The following is a 20,351-nucleotide window of genomic DNA, read 5'->3' on the forward strand; positions in this document are numbered from 1 at the left end:
TACCAGATTAACCATCTGTAAAATGGGTAAGGACTTTTAGCTTTATCAGGAATGTTAAGAAGATAAAGCGAGGATGTTATGAAAAGACTAGTACGTTGTCTAAGACATAGTAAGATTTCAGCCAATAGCTACAGATAGTGATAGAATATTTAAACTGTCATTTGAAAAAAAAAATCAGTTAAAGATTTCATGAGGAGGTAACCTTTGAGGAAATGTAGGAGAAAAGAAAAAGCATGAGTTGGTCAGAAGATGTGCAAGTAATGTACTATTCTTCGTATTGACTCTGTAAATTGAAATAAATCATTATTATATCCTATTAGAGACTGAGTCTGTTTATTTAATGAGCAGTAATATATTGTGACCAACTGGTTTCTATCTGATGCAGTGCATTTTCTAATATCATAATATGTATCTGGTAAAGGTAACAGTAGTTAGGAAGATCACTAGTAATGCAGCAAATAATTTTATAAAATAGAATCATAATTGCCTAAAATGAGCACAATATAAATGTCTTGATGATTTTGGCCTTGTCTTTTCAAATGTTTTCCAAAATGTACTTTAAAAGTCTTTCTATTGCTTTGATAATGGTTGAAGTAACATATTTTGCATGTGATATTCTAAGAGACACTTCAAAGGAAAAAAGAAAATGTGAAGATCCTATAGCTATATAAATTTAGGAAACATTATATAACACACCCCCTCCTGAAGAGCCAATATGTTCAAACACATTAAGTTTATTAGAGTCTTATGGAGTCCTGCGATAACAAAGCAATTTAACTTTGCCTAGCATTGCCTTTTCAAAAAAATGTCCATTATTCCATTACCAAAAAATTCAATTACTTAACATTTCATGTACCATGTCATGGAACTATTTTTCCACAGAAGAATTATTTGTATTGTACAGACTTAAAATTTAGGGTAAGGCAAGAGAACAAATCGCTTGCTAAAAATCCTTGCTTTTGAAAAATGATGTCCAAGGAAAATTTATGCAACAATGAAAATATTCTGTATCTAAGTTATACAACATAGCAGTCACTAGACATATGTCGCCATTGAGCACTTAAAAGGTGGCCAATGAGACTGAAGAATGGCATTTTTCATTTCATTTCATATAAATTTACATAGCCACATGTAGTTAATGACTATTCTATTAGATAGCACATAGACCTCTAGCAGTATGACTTTAAATAAATGTCAACTTTCTCACTAATTATTTTATTTATATTATTTTATTATTTTATTTTATTTTATTTTATTTTATTTATATTTACATTTTATTTTCTTTTTCAATGTTTACTTATTTATTTATTTATTTTTGAGAAGGTGAGAGTGAGGTAGGGGCTGAGAGGGAAAGGGACAGAGGATCTGAAGTGGGCTCTGCAGTGATAGCAGCAAGCCTGATGTGGGGCTCGAACTCACAAACTGTGAGATCATCATCTGAGCTGAAGTTGGATGCTCAACCAACTAAGCCCACTAGGTGCCCGATGTTTAATTTTTTAAGTTTATTTATTTATTTTGAGAGCGAGAGCATGAGCAGGGAAGGAGTAGAGAGACAGGGAGAGAGGATCCTGAGCAGGCTCCATGCTGTCAGCACAGCGCCCTGTATGGGGCTCAAACTCATGAACTGTAAGATCATGACCTGACTGAGATCAAGAGTAGGATGCTTACCTGATTGAGCCACCCAGGCGCCCCTGTCATTAATAGTTTTAACATATGTGGAGACACATGTTTTTGATCTTAGGTGTGAACATTTCAAATAGTTCAAATCAAAGTTACTGTATGATTGCCATGACTTCATTCAATGGAAGAATTTAATAGGACTAAGAAACTCGTTGAAAATTAATTATGATAGTTCAAAAATGGATGACAAGTATACAAATATTGCTTGTACATGTGTTAAAACAAATATAATTGAAAATTCAAAAATCCTACTTGAAAAAGTTGTTTTCTTTCTTTTTCTTCTTTCTTTCTTTCTTCCTTTCTTTCTTTCTTTCTTCTTTCTTTTTTGGTTTAAAACAGTATAATAACAAAAATCTTATTCTGAAAGCCTGAAATATATTATCATATTTGGGGATTGTAAGGGAAATTTAAACAGTAAAAATTTAATTGAACTTTGTGATCTTACGTAGTAATTTTGACTCAAAATTAACCACTGACAATGCTTATTAGATAAATCATTATTAAGAAATATTTCAAGCAAATGTAGCTAACCATGAGATACAGGAGCCATGGAAATCACTTCAGTCCATCAACATTAAGCAAACAACAGTTCATAGATACAGAGAAAGATAGAAACCAATCTTAACAAAGCAGAATTATTGTTTTAATTAATTTGTTTTAACAAAGTGGGATTAAATGCAGAAAATGTGAACGAGTGATAAAAGCAGGATCTGAAAAACTTGTCATAAGTATAAAAAACAAGATTCAAATCAGTTGTGCTATAGCCAGAATATAATATGCTCTTTTTAAAATATGATGTGGTGTCTGATAAATTTTTCTTCTTAATTAGTTCTTTAAAAGGTTAAAAATAGGTTGTTGTCCACGTTCACTGGGTCCAACATTTGATCTACATTTATTAACTAAATGTATGATCAGTTCATTTTATTTTATTTTTAAGGGCTTGACGTGTCCTGTGTATATGCGTTGTTTTAATTTTTCCTTATATTTCAAACAATTTCTACATTTTATATATGATGCTCTACTGTTAGTGATAATGTTTCTTGACAAGGATGTTGTGTGGGAATTAAAGTTTGTTCAAAGTAAAACTCTTTTTCCTATTTATCTTTTGCCTTGAACCCTATTTTATAGCAGATTATAATCGCCATCCATGGCAAACCATCATGGGTTACATTTGTCCAGGAAATCTTTGTCTGTTTTTATAATAAACTGCTCCATAGAAAGAATCCTCTCTGGTAAGGTACTTATCAGTGGGGTTTGTTCTACAACACACTCTATAAATATTTAACTTGTATTTATAGATTTTAATCAGAATTCCCTCAAGGACATGCATGAAATTCTGGGCAATTGAAAGCTTGCCATGTAATTCTGATGCATAGGTACTTCAGTGTACCTTTACACTAAGTTCCAAAGAAACTGATCCATTTTTTAAAGATGTGAAATCATCCTGGCCGCATGTCATGCCAACATAGCAACTGATAAAAGTTTAAATATATACTGAAAAAGGCAAGCGGGAATCGTTTTGATACTTTCAGATTACCATATGAGCGTTAAGGTGCTACATGGCTTAGTCTCTTCCTTTAAATATTTGCTTTGTTAGAGTACAATCTAAGTTGTGGCAAACTCGGACCCCAAAGTACAGAACTTAAAGATGTTACAAAAGTTTTTTGCACATACTTCAGAGATAGGTAGTCCGGACACTGCTCTGCTCCAGGAGAAGATATAGGGAACCAGGTTAACTCTGGAATCTTCAACATGCAGGTTCCCTCCGTGCCATCAAGTATGGGCCACTTCCTAACCAGGGAGGATGGCTTCAAAGGAGAATGGAACAGAAATGTCTTCCCTTGTAAAAATCATATCTGGAATTTGCGTACTTCACTTCCGTTCATATCTCACTGGTAGGCACTAGTCTCATTGAAATGTGCTTCTACCTGGATAGCTAAGAGCTTACCTAATTGGGAGGAATTTCTAATACAAAATACAGGAGAATGAGAATTAAGGGGGTGATGACCAATGTCACACATAGTTCTTTTCCTCTGCCCGATGCTTAACTGTCCACATTACTCAAAGATCTCTAGTCCTCTGCCCTTTTTACTGATCCTTTCTTTATACTCTCATGCAGTATAAAATCTTCAGCTTACCAAAAGTCCTCAACTCCACTCTCAAATTCTTACCTAACCTCTAAACCTTATATCCAATTGGCTTGTGCACGTGGAGGCCCAAAGACACCCTCAAACTCAGTAACTTCTAAACCACACTGGCAAATCTTCTTCCTATCACAGATACCTCCTCCGGTATTGCAATTTTAGTCATTCGTTTCCACATATGCCTCTGGTTACTATGTTGGATTGCAAGCAACTTGAAGGCCCAAAGCAGTTGCTTACTCACTGCGAGTTGAAAGAATTAAAGAGGTAGTGACTTGAAGGACTTCTAGAACTGTAGAAACTGCAGAAAATGATAGAATCTGCACATTTTAAAGAACTTGAAAAGCCACATAAGCCAAACTTTTAACAAGTGCGGGAATTCCAACTATCCTACGATATCCTATTGGTATTAAACACAATTAATTTGTACTAGAGACTCACGGTCTTAAAAGTCGAAGAAATTTCTATCATTTTTAAAAAGCTGCAATTCTTAGAATGTTCTGTCTTGTATCATGCTGAAATGTGATCTTTATATATTACACACCTTGATCAGAGTTTAGAATAACAATAAAATACATTCCACTCTATACCAAACATTGAAATACAAACTGGCATAGAATATGAAAAGATTTATGTAACTTAAATCTCTTCCACTTTAACATAAGACTTTGGAGTGAACTATCATTACCTATAAAAATGATGCAATTATCATAAGGGAAGCAGTATCCATATGTGTTTTTTTTCTCCAATCTTTAAATTAAATGCTAAACTCAGCATCACCTGACCAAGACAGTATAATTTAGATGCAAAGCATTTTGGCTCACTGTGAAACCAATATAATTTACTCACACCAATAAAAGTAATTGCTGAAAAGAAAGATTTATTATTCAGTCAATCCAATATATTATAAACACAAACCAATATACAGTGGCAATCAATTTATTATACTATATAAAGCATTTCATGTGGAAACCAATTTATAATAAACCAAAGACTTAGTGCCAACCACATTTTCAAGAAGCTTGGTATAATATTCACATAAATTCCATGCAAAAAATTCAGGCCTCACTTTATGGAGGTCCCAGAAAGGGCCACCGCTCTTCTGTTTTTCCAGTGTCATCAACTTCCGAGAAAGTCAAAGATTTGTAAAAACTAGTTTTCTTTTCATTGTGAATATGAAACAAAGGTATCATTAACAAAACAGAAGTGAATTCTCCTTTAAAAGCTTAAGAACTCTTCAAATCTGATAAGCAGTGGAAGTCCCTGTGAAACAGCAGCTGTAGAATCACATTTTTGCTGACTTCGATTTTATTTAAAGAAACAATTTAGCAGCATGGATTTTGCAAACACTAACACATTTCTCCAATTCACATTTTAGATTTGCAGTAGCCAGAGGAGCACTTGCCAAAGTAATAAAGCCTTTGCAACTTGAAATGGGTAGGTGTTTCCAAAGCATTTCAATTATTCTCTTGATGACTCTGAGAGACGTGGGGCGAAACTGATTTAGGTATGCAAAATGAGACATTTAGAGGCAGTCCCAAGGTCCTCCCTCACACAATCCCATCTCTTCTGTCCTTTACACATGAATAATTATGTGCAGAGCTTTCTGGGGATTAACAAGTAAGAAAGAGAAAAATCAGGCAGGGAAACTTTAGGCAGCTTTCTAAATTCATTTCAATGCGATTCCACTGACTCACATTCATTACAGTGTGTCCAATCTTACCGCTGATGAGACAACCAAAAATAATAGTCTTTGTAATCATGGTGGCAAGTCATTGACTCCCAAGTATCTTTCGGGATTTCCTCTAAAAGTAATGACAAGAGCCTTGACTCTCAAACTTGCGAGTATAGATTATGCAGGACTAAGTCTAATTTTAAGATGCTCAATTTATACCCAGTATGATTTATATTTTAAAATTCAAATAAATCATAGCTTCTAGGTACTCTGAATTTTACCTGGTGACATGGGCAGATGCCTGCTTTTAAAGTGATTATTTCTTGGGGTGCCTGGGTGGCTCAGTTGGTTAAGTGTCTGACTCTCGGTTTCTGCTCAGGTCATGATCTCACAGGCGGTGAGGGAGCCTGGTGAGATACGGCTTTGAGCTGACAGCTTGGGATTTTCTCTCTCCTGCTCTCTGCCTCTCCTCTGCTCTCTCTCTCAAAATAAACAAAAACTTTTTTTTTTTTTTTTTAAGGATCATTTATTTTATAAAAGTGAGCCTCTCACTCTTCCTTCATTAAGGATTGTTAAATTAATTAACAAGACGGCCATTGTGGTGGCTGGGGGGTGTGGTGGTGAATAGCTAATACCATGGTAACCAGCATAAACAAAATAAAATGTAAGCCAGTAAATGCCTCAAGATTACCAAATGGAAACTTAAGGACAACCAATCACAAATAACCTTCCAGGCTTTAAGCTATAGCCAATCAATAATTGCCTTTCTTAACTTTCACTTTTCTCTATAAAAGTCTGTCCCCCAGCTCCTGTCTCTGAAAAGTTCCCAAGGTCTTCTGCTTTCGTGCTGGCTGCTCAGTTGGAATGGGTTTTGTTCAAATAAACTCTCAAAACTTTTAACAGGCCTCATTTATGGCTTTACTTTTAGACTCTCGGTTTAAAATGCCTCTGGTATTCAGTTTCTCAGCCAAATCAAAATCCTGGTCACTTTCTTGTTCTCTCAGCGCTCAACTTTTCTTTTCTTTTTTTTTTTCTTGCGCTTACCATCTCTTACTATGAAACCATAGAATTTTACGTTTGGAAAGATCACGGAAGAGTTCCAGTGCATCCCTTGGTTTTAGGATGTGTAAACTGAGGACTGGGAGTGATCAACACTCAGCCTACCCTCAGACAGATGTAAGATCCTTTACCCATTATGACACTGCCTGTGTATCATAATTTTAAAGTAGGTAATTTCTTCGAACTCTATCCACCAAGTCGCTTGCTAAGAATTTCATGGGTAATATCTCATTTAATAAAAACAACAAGCTTATGAGTTAAGTCATATTATTCCTGCTTATCATTTCAAAAAATGAAGCATATTGAGCTAGGTAGTTTATTAGTTGATTAAAAGTCCACCATGTTTATAATGGTAACTTGGTTATACAAGATCTACGATTTTTTTTTCCCCTTCTTTCCATGCTGATCTGAATGTGTAAATAGAGAGACAGAAAATTATGACTAGGCCATTCCAGCCCCATATTTCCTCATCCTTCCAACTTCTCTTTATTTTGCCCTATTTTTAGGCCACTGCTTTGCTAGGGAAAAAATAAAACACATACACATGAACAGGTGAAAAGGGACAATTTCCAAGAAAACACACCTTTGGAGGTTATCTATATATTTTTTTTGTATCGTAAATATATATACATATATATATATATATATGTATATATATATTATAGTAAGTAATTACAGTAAATATATGAAAGTTAATTAAAACATTGACTTATTGACTTCTGGGAGGATTTACTGAACAAGTCAACTCAGAGGCCATTAAAGTGGGGTTAAAGAAAATGAGAACACTGTGCAAGCTTCTGGAAGGAAAAAGTGCAGTTGCAGCAGGGTTACCACTAGCCTACAAAGTAACTTTGTGTTAGAAAAATAGTGCTGGGATCTAGATGGTTACATTGCTGAAAGGAATCTTCTCTAAGCAGACCAGTTAGGGGAAATGTGCTCCCTCTTGTTTGATCAATTACAAGGAGGCATTCTTCTTGCAGCCTGCTGCAGCCCCAGGCTGGAGCCCATATTCTGTCGTGCAGCCCCTGCCCCTGGCTTTCATCTACCCACCTACTGGGTGCCCTTGAAAAAGGTACTATTTGTACAAATTTATGGGCTGGAACTGAGGCTCAGGAGGGTAGTAAAACCCATCACACCTACAGTGCAAATAGTAAATTATCCTCCGTCGGATCTCTGGTAGATTTAGGAATGTACCCAGTTTGTACCATAACCTCATTGTTTCCTTTTTGTCCTACTGTAGTAGAAGGGACACCTGAACTTGACTAGAGAGTACGAAATGATCAAAGATAATAACACAGGGGTACAATCTTACAAGGAAGGAAAATTTTTAAATTTTACTAATTTAGTAATAATAATAATAATAATAATAATATACCAGAGAAGGAATTCAATTATATCTTAAGTTGATATATATAGTTCATTTTTTTAGTCATCATGTTGCCTTCCATTTCAGATATCACAGACATTTTTTTTTTCTCTTGTATGAATTCCATTAAAGCAGATATTTTGTCTGTTGCCTGGTTATTTTATCTCCAGCATGCCATAGTACTTAAAAGAAATATTTGCTGAATGAATGAATAAATGAATGAATGGGTTATATAAATACAAATTTGTGTGGTTAGACAATATATTATAATGTGTGGGTGTTCTAATCTGTCCAGGCTGCTATAGTAATATACCACAGACTGGGTAGTCTATAAACACAGAAATTTATTCTGAAGCCTGAAAGTTCAAGGTCCGAGTGACAGCATGGTCAACTTTTGATGAAAGGCCTCCTTCTAGGTTGCATATTGCCAATTTCTTCACGTTCTCACATTGCAGAAGGGGCTAGGGAGATTTGTGGGGCCTCTTTTCTAAGAATACTGATCCCATTCATGAAGGCTTTGCCAAAGACCCTTACACATTTGATCCTTACCAAGACCCTAACCATCATCTTTGGGGGCTAGGATTCAGCATAAAAATTTGGGGAAATACATTTTACTGTAAAATAAGGTTGGATGTTTGAAAGGCAAAAGCCAATAATCCTAACACCAGCTTTCCCATGACTTACTCCCATTCTGCTTTCCTGAACACTCATTGATAAAATTCTAATGGGGCAAAGAAGGGGGATAAGAATAAAAATAAAGTAGACTTGAGCAGATTTATTTGAAGATAAACTAAATGACCTCATTAGTAAGAAATATATAGTGTAAAGCAGAAAAAATAGTCAAATTTAAAAGAAAAAGGGCTATATTGTCACAGTAGGAAGTATTAATTATCTTTTACAATTTATTGACTTGCATTAATGAATTCCCCATCATAAGTCCTGTTTCAGAAAACTGGATAAATACCTTTTAAGATGTATTCATCCATTTCATCTTTTTCAATTATTCATTCAATTAATAAATAATTGTAGAACGCCAATCATTTACCAGATACTAGGTCAAGCACTAATTATGCAATAAGATAAAGATAAATGTTCTTATCCTAACAAATGCAGATTTCCTTAAAAATGATTAAATATGTAATCATAATAAAGAATGACCCAGGATCAGCAGTGAAGTTAGTTGACCACCAAGATTCTTTCCCAGGATCATATTCGGTTCTACTATTGGCTGATAGAGCAGCACAGTATAGAACCTAAGAGTATAGACCTGGGTCAGGTTGCCTAGGTTTCAATATCAACATTACCAATGACTTATACAGGTATTTAATACTTATGTACTCTGTTTTCCTCATTTATTAAGTGGAGGCAATAATTTGTTTTAATAATGTAAGATTTTAATGAGGAAAGAATGAATGATTTTAATAACATACTTATCTCTGATGTACTTAGTCATATAGTAAGAACTTACAAGAACTTATTAAATAAATAACTTTATGGAATCTTTAAAATACTAAACTTCTATGCACATGTGCTTTTAGTAGAGTGAGCTCTCCTTATTACATCCTACATTGAAAGAAGTCATTGGTAACTTATTCCTATACACATATAATAGGTTGATTGGTGGACTTCACTGGGACATAGCCTGACGTGAATGTGTTATTTCGTATTGTTCCTGAAGATATTTTAGAAGTCAATAATTAATATGGTTTAGAAGTAATTAAAGGAAATGCATGTGTTTATTGTTTTAGATAAGTAATACTAGATGAGTGAAGTCAAATCCCATAGAAAGAACCAAGCTACATGTATCTTTTTTAGTGCTTATTAGAATTTAGCTCTGTAGGATAGGTTATAAGCATAAGGCAAGTAGCTTGTGTAATTGAAGAAGTAAAGACAATACCAATGCGTATTATTAAACAGTACAAAATAATAGGAAATTATCTTATCATGATTAAGAGAACACAACAACTGCCATAGGAGATGGAAAAAAAAAAAAAAAGCAGCTACATGGGCCAAATCAGAATGTATCTGACCTGCTCCCACCCCAATTCCATATTCTCACCTTTTAAATCCATCTTTCACTTTCATTCTCAAGTGTTTGCTCTCCACATCTTACCTTGGGCTTTGTAGACTATAGGAGCTGAACAAAAAATTAACCGAAAGTCACTAACTGCTGTGCATTTTTCTTCCCAAGTAGGATGACCTTGTTTCCTGAGAGTTTGAATTGGAAATCCATGACTTATGGATGTGAGCTTCCCCTTCTGGACCCTAGAATAGTCTTCTTTGGGAATTCCAAGCCACGAGCAAGAGCAATTTACATTGAGAAAAAATGTCCCTCTCTGAGGAATTTGGCATTAAAGGGTGATTTATTACAGCTTAGCTATGTTTGTAACAGTCTTAAGAGTGCCTTATAGATACATACACCTACATATGCAAACTTGGATTTATCTTAATTCCTTGGAATTAAATATTATTATGCTAGTTGAATAGAACTCTATAAGTATAGTATTGCTTTATATCCCCCCAAACTATCCATGTAAATAAATGGAAATATTAATATTTTTGAATCTGGAATAGAAACAGAAGTTTAATATTTCTAAGCTTGTCTGAATTGATGGCTGCAGGTCATTGTAATACAGTTGTTTCAAGGGAGAGACAAGCCATTACAAAATAGATTTCCACGTCTGTTAACTTTTGAATGATACTGCTATTCATTAGAGAAGGGTGGAAGGGTGAGGAGGAATTCAGAGTCATTAGCACCTAAATTCCTTAAACACCAGGCGTTTTAAAGGTAGTCTATCACCTACTGCCATATAATAAAGATTTTTGTGTTTAAAATAACAGCTAACATTTAGAACTTATTATGTACCAGGCACCGTTCCAACTATTAACTCATTTAGTGTGTACTAACTCATTAATACTTACAGCATTCTAATAAGTAGATTTTTTAAAAAACGAGGCAGAGGAAGTCTAAGTAACTTGCTAAAATTACACAGTCTCAGTGGAAACTGAGAGTCCATAGTATGATCACACGATCATAGCAGTATGCTCTTAACTTCATACTGATTGACTCATATTTGTATGTATTCAAAGGCAAAACAATTTACATTTTTTTACAGGTGCCTGGGTGGCTCCGTCAGTCAAGAGTGCAGCTCTCGATTTCGGCTCAGCTCATGATCTCACATTTCATGAGATAGAGCCCCATGTTGGGCTTTATCCTGACAGCGTGGAGCCTGCTTGGGATTCTCGTCTCTCTCTCACTCTCTCTGCTTCTCTCCCACTCAACAGGTTCTCTCTCCCTCTGTATCTCACAAAATAAATAAATAAACATTTAAAAAAACTAGTATTTTTGCCTTGTTGGGCTTTACTAGACCCCAAAAACTTGTCATGATGCAAAAAATATAAAATAAAATAAAATAAAATAAAATAAAATAAATAAATAAAATAAAATAAATAAATAAAATAAAGTGTCATGGTGTGAAAGAATTTTTCCTCAGCGATGAGACCACATTGAGGTCATTTCAGGTGTTTCCTTATCCACTTCAAAAAATCAAAAGATGGTTTCAGCCAATATATCAGAAGAGCTGCAGAAGTGAATTGTTTTGAAGATCAAGGACGACAAAAGGTACTGCTGGTTCTTGGGTTGCCATCATCTTACTAGAAAGATTATGCTTTAAGGTTCCTATTTAAGTGATGCAATTAGAAACGGATTCCTCTTGTTTTTTAAGTTTTCTTATTAAAATATGTTTATTTTTGATAAAGGGAGATAGAACATGAGCAGGGGAGGGGCAGAGAGAGAGGGAGTCACAGAATTCAAAGCAGGCTCCAGGCTCTGAGCTGTCAGCACAGACCCGGACTCAGGCTCAAACCTACAAGCTGTGAGATCATGACCTGAGCTGAAGTCGGGATGCTCGATCAATTGAGCCATCCAGGTGCCCTGGAAATGGATTCTTACAAATAAATCTTTTAATTAAATGTGTCTAATTTTAACAAAAAGAGTAATGAGGAAAGTCTGCTGTTAAATAAAAACTATTTTGTTAGTAGTGAAAGATGTGTAGAAATTTGTGTTTGTTAGTTGGGTTTGATTTAGTCAAAAAAATATTTATTTCTTTAAACATATATAAGAGTAGGCTAGTTTGCAAATTCTCTTAAGAAATGAATTACAAAAAGATGATTAAAAAGGAAATAAAGGGGGGAAAAATGTATCAATTTAAGGGACCTTGTGTGCATTTTAAAATTTCTGGAATTTCACTGTCATTACCCAGATCATTACAATCCCTCATCTGCTGTGGACTAGTAAGAAAATTAGGTGATTATTTCTTGCAGACCCTTTTCCCCATAGTACAGTGACATCTTCTAGGGGTGTGTTTTAACACACTCATTAACAAGATCACGGTACATTTTCCCTCATTATCTCTAGTTGGTGGCCTTGAGAATTTGTCTGCAGGATTACTGCTCTCATTCAGATGAGAAGGAAAGATACCATTGACATATATTTGGTTAAAGAATATATACAAATACATAATATAGGAAAGTGTGTTAATAGGTGTGCACACATGTAGAAGAGTGTTTTGCCCTGTTTTTATTTCAGAAAGGCTTTGATTTTGATAATCATCTTCTATATCTCTCTATATAAATCATATCGTAGTACTTTTAGTTTTTTACAGTGTATTTATTATTTTGAGAGACACAGGGAGAGTGCGAGTGGCGGAGGGGCAGAGAAACAGGGAGAATCTCAAGCAGGCTTTATGTTGTCGTCGCAGAGCCCAGCTGGGCTCGAACTCATGAGACCGTGAGATCATGACCTTAGCCGACATCAGATGCTGAAGCAACTGAGGCATCCAGGCACCTCCATAATATAGCGCTTTCCCAAGATATGCTAGTGTGAATTAATTTACTTTACTGAACAAACTACAATATATTTTTTAAATGATTAAAGGGTCTTTGGAACTTTCATAAAACATTTACTGATAGGGAAAAGTCATTACCCTAAAATCGAAGGTATTCTTCAGATTCCTTCTTTTCCATTACTACCACCACCACCATCAGCATCCTTTGGTGTTGACGATCAACATCACCACCTTCATCTATCATTATAGCAGATTCACCAGCATTGCATATTCTTTCTCCAAATATTTACCCTTCATAAACACCTTGTGTCAAATGATTAATATTAGTCTTTTTTCCAACAAAAGTTGGCATGCTCCATTTCTTGACATATTTTAAGAAACAGACTTTGATTCTTTTCTCTTCTTCATACTCATCTCTATTTTCATGGTCTTTCCTTCCCATTCCTATCCATTTTTCTCCCCTCCCCCTTTCCTTCATTTCATGGCAGTTATGACTGGCAAAGTCCCTCCAAGAACTTAACTGGAAATGGACTTTTAGGTTCTAGTTAGTAAGAGCTGACCAATTCACCTTAATGGTTAGATTGGAGTCACAAAGTAAGTCATTGTCTATAACCTACAGCAACTACTAGCCAGTGCCGTCTTTATAAGCAACAGTAAACAAATGACAACTAAGGCACTCTAAATCTTTGTCTCATGTTTGCACATCTTTGAAAGAAAATGAAATTGTTTGAAAAATTCAATGAACACGCTCTCCTATCACTAGGCAGTCTTCAGTTAATATTGTGCTACAATGCAAAAGAATTATAGAATGGCAAATGTGAACCTTTATACTGCATTAAATAACATTTTATGAACAGAATAGAGCATATAATATGTGAGGCAAAGAGAGAGAACATGAGAATGTGGAATAAGATGTCATTTATTTTCTTAAAATGGCTCTTGTCTATTATATTTCAGTCCACTCTCACTTTATAATAGATATTCTTATCAGACATTTATCTGCCATCACTTTCTGACATAATATACATCTTGTGATTTCAATTTATCATACAATCAACTTCCTTTATGTTCTCAAAAATAACATGAGTTAGAATGGACTAAAAATAATCCGCAGTATTACCGTAGGTATTTCAAACTAGAAAACTGATTCTTTGCACTCTAACTGGCTATAAAAAAACGGATTTTGGAGGACTTTGAAGGATTCTACCAAACATCCTCAAAGGGTTTTATTGCTTTTATTTATAGTTAACCTACAAAGAGAATTTGTTCAGATTGTTACATGGAAACAAAAGAGACAAAAAAGATTTCTCTTTATATTTCAGCCTCTTTTGACAGTTGTCTCCATATTTAAAATGGTGGTTGATACAATATTAGTATCATAAAAGTTCCTTGAAACAATATTAGTGTTATGAAAGTTCCATCGCGGTGTTAATTTCCTTGTGACACACTTTTAATTAAAATCGGCAATGACTTTCTGTTTGCATCTACTACAAAACTGATACATAAGCTGAATTTCAAAGTATCAGAGAAGTGATCCTCTGTGTAAATCCCCCAAACGTAATAATATTTGTCCCATCTGTGAAATGTCTCTCTTCTTCCAATTTTATCTTTACCAACCATCATCATCATCGCGCTATTGATAACTTCTAAAATCCTGTTTCGTCTAAAAAACTTTCCCAGTAAAGAAATCACATCTGTCTCGTCCTTCTCAGTTAGTCCTGAAATACCCATGGGTCTTCCTCCTAATCTCTTACAAATGGAAGTAAAATTATGTCTTTTCCTACTCTTGGCATATTGGATTATTTTATAAAACGTGTAACAACATACAGGCATTATTTTGTCTGTAGGTGGCTTCTCTGGGTACAAGACAGATTGAATCTATTGGATTTGATGAACAATTTAAGGGAATTAAGCATTCAGACCACACACCCATCCTTTTGCCAAGAAAATTAGAAAGAAATGTCTACCTAAGTGGCAATTAATTTATTAGCAGTGACAAACTACAAAATTATGCCTTTGTTATCTGCAAAGGCATGTTATCTGTAGTAGTATAAAGTAGTATAAATCCACTGCAAGTGGTCTGATACTTAAGACTTTCTGAATGAATATTTTACTTGCATCTACATGAGGTCTACTTGCATAAAGAGTATGAATCCTGTGTCAGACAACTAGGGTTTGAATCCTGATTCAAAACCATTAGCTCTGTTACCTTGAGCAAGAAGGTAAAAAATGATGATAATAATTATAGCACCTGTTTCATACATTTGTTAGGTCAATAAAAGAAATAAAGCACTTAGCACAATGCTTGGCACATATACTTAAATATAATTGTTATGCTTATGGCCAAAGATAGAAATATCTATTAACAAATAAAATATATTTACATATGAAAGCGATAGTATATTTTTTGTCCATTTATTTCATATGTATTCATATATATTCATATAATGTGCCTTAAACTGAAAACTACCACAGGGCCGAGATAAATCTTGAACTCTTCCTGCAAACCATCTAATATAAAACTTCTATAATTAATTTCACACCAATAGCTTTTATGTGGTGAAAATGAATACACAAAGCCCACATTTTTTCCAATAAGTTATAATTATACTGTAAGAGAACATAGCCTAGGTGACCCTCTGTAAAAGAAAATCCTCCTAGTACCTTTCTAAAGAAGACACATTACCTAAAAATACTATGGGACTCTACTCATATTTATCATTACCCAACACTGTTATTAAAACTTCACATTCAAGGTTATGGATTCAAACTTTTCTTAAGCAAAATATTTATAAAGTATGTATCTATTTATTGAATTCAAGGTTAAGAAAAGTTCTCAGAAAAGCAGGATAGAAAAAGCAAAACAATTGTTTGAACACACTTAAGATTTTCATAATATAGTGCCGTGAAAACTGGTGTACAATTTAAAATTCTGGCAGCCAGCCAAAGAGTTTGCAATAACCATGAGTTTTAGTTAATTAAAACATTAGATCGGCAGTGGTTGGGAACATATTTATCCTTTAAGTGAAATATATTGCCTATTGTTTGGAATTCCTTAACTCTTAAAAACAAACACTAAATGTATTACACAGAAGTGAATTCCAATACTGATTGACCTTGAGAAACTCTATTTTGGAATTCAAGGATAAACTAAGATTTTATTTAAAGCTAACATAAGGACTTGTTGTTTTGTTTTCTTTTGTTTCGTTTCAGTTTAGTTTAGTTTAGTTTATTACTTTATTTTATTAAAATATCAAGGTCACTTTCCATTCACCCAGCTTGGTAAGAAGTCCAGTATCAGTCATCATTGAACTCTCTCCAATAGCACAGAATTATATGTGTCTTGAGAACATGAGAACTGGCCCGGATCTTAGTTTCATGATGGTAACCATCACTGATATACTCCTTGCTACAAAATGCTGCTGAACCTGTCCCCTACCCACTATCAGACATTTTTCAGGCCAGGCAGGTTGTGATTCTCCCCCAGGAACCCTGTCCTCTGACTGGAGGTTCTGTCACAATGGGGCATTGAATTCTGTTTGCAAGGAAAGAAGCTTAGTGTAAAAGGACTGCCATTTTCTATTTAGAGTATTGTGCGTATACATAGAAATCAGAAAATCACTGTGTTGCGAAACATTTCACTTATTACAGTATCCTAGAAAGGCAAGAGAGTTCACTTCTCCCACCTTTGGTGTCAGACCACTCTCAAAGCATCTAATTTGGGGGCTGTTTTATGGGACTTTTTACGGTACAAAGTAAAATCCTCCTTCCACACCTTCCACACCTTTCAGTTGCTCTGAAATGCTTGAAAGAATGACCGTCATTGGAAAGGGAAGCAGGAAGATAAATCACCCTGACGTTCTTCACTTCGGTTTCTTTCTTTTCTTTTTTTTCCTTGTCTTTTTTTTATTTTTTTAAATTTGATATATCAGAGCAAGAAAAAAAAAGATCACAATAAATATCTTACAACACAGATGTAATTATGCTTATACTGCAAAGAAGTCATTTAGGCAACATATATTTTTTTTTACAACTGAAAATTACTCATGGTTAAAAAATTGGGGAAAACAGGATTGGAGCTTAGATACCAATTCTGTTACAGTGTTTCTTTTCTTGGCTGGTTCTACTGCTTCGAAGCACTCTTGATTGAAATTTGAATTTTTTTAATGTTTATTTATTTTTGAGACAGAGAGAGACAGAGCATGAATGAGGGAGGGGAAGAAAGAGAGAGGGAGACACAGAATCCAAAGCAGGCTCTAGGCTCTAAGCTGTCAGCACAGAGCCCGACGTGGGGCTCGAACTTGTCAACCGTGAGATGACGACCTGAGCCAAAGTCGGATGCTCAACTGACTGAGCCACCTAGGCGCCGCACTCTGATCAAAATTTGAGGTGGAGCATATATTGTAAATATAAAACAAATGCTGATGCCAAATGAAATATACTGTAATCCATGGATATGTCCATAGTTTAGGGTACTTATATAAAGAATTTTTGTCTAATACAGAAGCCATTTTGATATGTAGGTCTTGAATATATGTTCAAGACAGTACTGTACAAGGCAGTAATCTATAATAGCATGATTCGGTTCCTGCTTTTCTTCTCTGCTTGCTGCACACTTTTCTGTTATGAGTGGAGATATAGCATTGAATAAGACAGAAAGTCCCTTCTTCCCATGGAGTCTATCATTTAGTGAGGAACCTACAACAAAAGAAATATAACTACATAAAAACATAATGACACATTGTGAACACCGGATGTGGTATGGATGTTGTGGTGAGGAGGTAAGTTCTAGACAGGAAGGTGAGGTCAATAGAACATTTCCTGCTGAAGTAATACCTGAGCTCAAAAGTGCAGGAACAGAAAGAGCCAGACACGTCTAACTGGGGAGGAAAGCATTCCAGATGAAGGGAATGGTAGCCAGCACAAAGTCATTGTGGTAAGAATGAGCATTATGTGATCGAGATATAGAAAGGAAGCTAGCCCAGCCACACTTTCTTAAAGTAAGAGAAGGCTACCAAGACATGGATTTGGATATTGCAAGAACATCCAGGCCATATGGCATTTTACAATGCAAGGACAGGAATTTGGATTTTTATTTTAAGTTTAAAGGCTATTATTATAATGTCTTAAGCAGGAACGATGTTTTTAATGTTATTTTTTGTAGTTAAGGAATGGATTGTAAAACATAAGGATGGAAGCAAGAAGGTTGGCCAGGAGATGATGTTGACTTGGGCTAGAATAATGTAGTAGACATGGAGAGAATTAGATGCCGAGTCGACCTTGCAGTTGAAGCTAATAGCGCTTCTGATGAACTCAATGTGTACTATGTTGAAAAAGGAAATATTAAAGATTACCCAGGGTTCTGGATTTGAGCACCTTGATTGAATGGAGATGCTGTTTGCTTGCATGAGAAACTCGAAGGTAACAGAAATGCGGTATAGACAAGGATTAAGAGTTGGGGTTTGTCTTGGTACAGTCTGAATTGCCTGTTAAGGAGCCAGGTGGAATTGTTAAATAGGGCAGGGTCATCCTGGAGCTAGAGGATAGGGAGCTGGTTTGGGCTGGAGTCATACATTGCAGGTCTTATTATCGTGTGTTATAACCATCTATCGTATAAGCGCCCAGAAGACAGGAACAAAGCACTATGCACTCCTATGCTTTTCACAGTGTTTAAGACATTTTTAATACTGTGCTAATGATGATGGTTGTTCTGATGCTGATGATGTGCCGATGATCATGATAATGATCGTGATTCCAAGTTTGTCAACCGTGTAAACATTACAGGGTGAAAATTTGTCAATCTCAATCACAGAGTATGTAGCTGCATCCAACAGGATGGAGGCAGTCATCTATGGAGAGATGCACAGGGGCCAGGCACAGCTGGATTTACCCTCGGAATGTTCACCAGGAGAGAGATCCTAGCCTCGCCATTTCCCCTTTGTATGGAAACTTTGGAAAGGTGCTGATGACATTTGCCTGAGCTTTTATCTTTTCTTTTAATGAATGTGACCTTGTTATCTCCTAGACACAAACATCCTACAACTTGATTCGAACTGCCCAGGGAAGTTGTAAACCAGTTCTAATACCACTTGTACATCCCAGGGAAATACAGTATTCAGAGACTCCTGACGATGGGAAACAAAGCCACCGGACCAAGATAGAGACAAGTAACCCCAGAGGTCCCAAGGTCTCTGGACAGTTCTGTTTTTTCCTCCACACGATAAAAGTAAGTATTAATGATATTTATTTACATACTAAGCAGTTTACAAGTAATTCACATAGTGTAATACATTTAATCCTATTAAGGGGCTACTATAATTATCAACATTTTATAAAACTTGGGAAACTGAAACTTTAAAAGAGAAACAAACAAACAAACAAACAAATAAACTTGCCTGATGTCACACAGGTAGTCCTGGATAGCACTAAGATTTGAACCTAACTGACTCCAAACACTTTAGATTTCTTTGAGTAAAACCGCTATGGCGAAAGGGTTTTCTATCGGAGTGGTGGGGAACATAGGGGTGGATAGGAACAGGGTATCCCTGCAAAGTGGGGAAACAGAAATCAGCAGAAGACACGCTCCATGTGAAAGTTAGCTATTACTGGCCCTCCCCACCAAATATTCTGTTTGTTAGTATCTCCATGGTGAAACCCTCCATTTGATACTTTTAGCACTATATCATAATACCTATTCTTTGTACCTTATGGCTCGAAGGGATTTTTTGATTCAGAAACACTATTCACTCCAAGCATTATCTCCCTGCTTTCTGTGGACTCTACAGATGCACTGGAAACATATACTTGCTCAGAAAGGAGGGGACTTGTATAATTTCAAAATGTAAAAGTGAACAATTTCTGAGAAAACCACAGCTTTCGTTTAAATGTTATGTCAATTTAGTATTCATAATAGAGAAGAACTAACAGCCCTGATTAGAAGCTACCATATACGTCAATAAGTAATTTTTTAGCGCTCATTCAGCATTCTGCTAGGACACATGCCCTTAGCTTCTTGGTCTTTACAATTCCTTTCCTCTTTTGAATGAAGAAGTAAAAGTTGTCCAAAACAGTGAAAAGTTCTGCAGTGCAAACGCATATATTTCAGAGCAAAATGAGTTTTGTTTCTGCTTATGAGTCAAGAACCATTGATATTGAGGGTTCAAAAATGGAATCGGCTACACGCCTAGACTACCAACTTCTATATTGAGAGTTGGTGGTGCAAATGACAGACTGAAAAGCTCTAAAGGAAAATGGAAGAAAAAAAGGCTATGTAAATAAATGGATAATTTCTTTGACATTCTCTTGCATTTCATGCATGAGCGCAGTGCAGTGAATAGATTGGCACGTTTAGTTTTCAATTCAGTAGCTAAGGTTTGTTATGAAAGTCGAGCAATACAGATGGTAGGCAATTATTCATGCTGCATCAGAAAACCACTATGAAGACGCTATTAAAATATGATTGTTGATTAGTAATCATCATGGTTTCTGGGGGAAAAAATCCTCGGTAAAAATGAAATCCCTGGTGTGTTCAAATGCTTGCTAATACATCAAGTTAAGGCAAGGTTAAGATGTCAGTGTCATTA

The sequence above is a fragment of the Lynx canadensis genome, chromosome B1 (genome assembly GCF_007474595.2).
Source record: "Lynx canadensis isolate LIC74 chromosome B1, mLynCan4.pri.v2, whole genome shotgun sequence".
NCBI lineage: Eukaryota > Metazoa > Chordata > Mammalia > Carnivora > Felidae > Lynx > Lynx canadensis.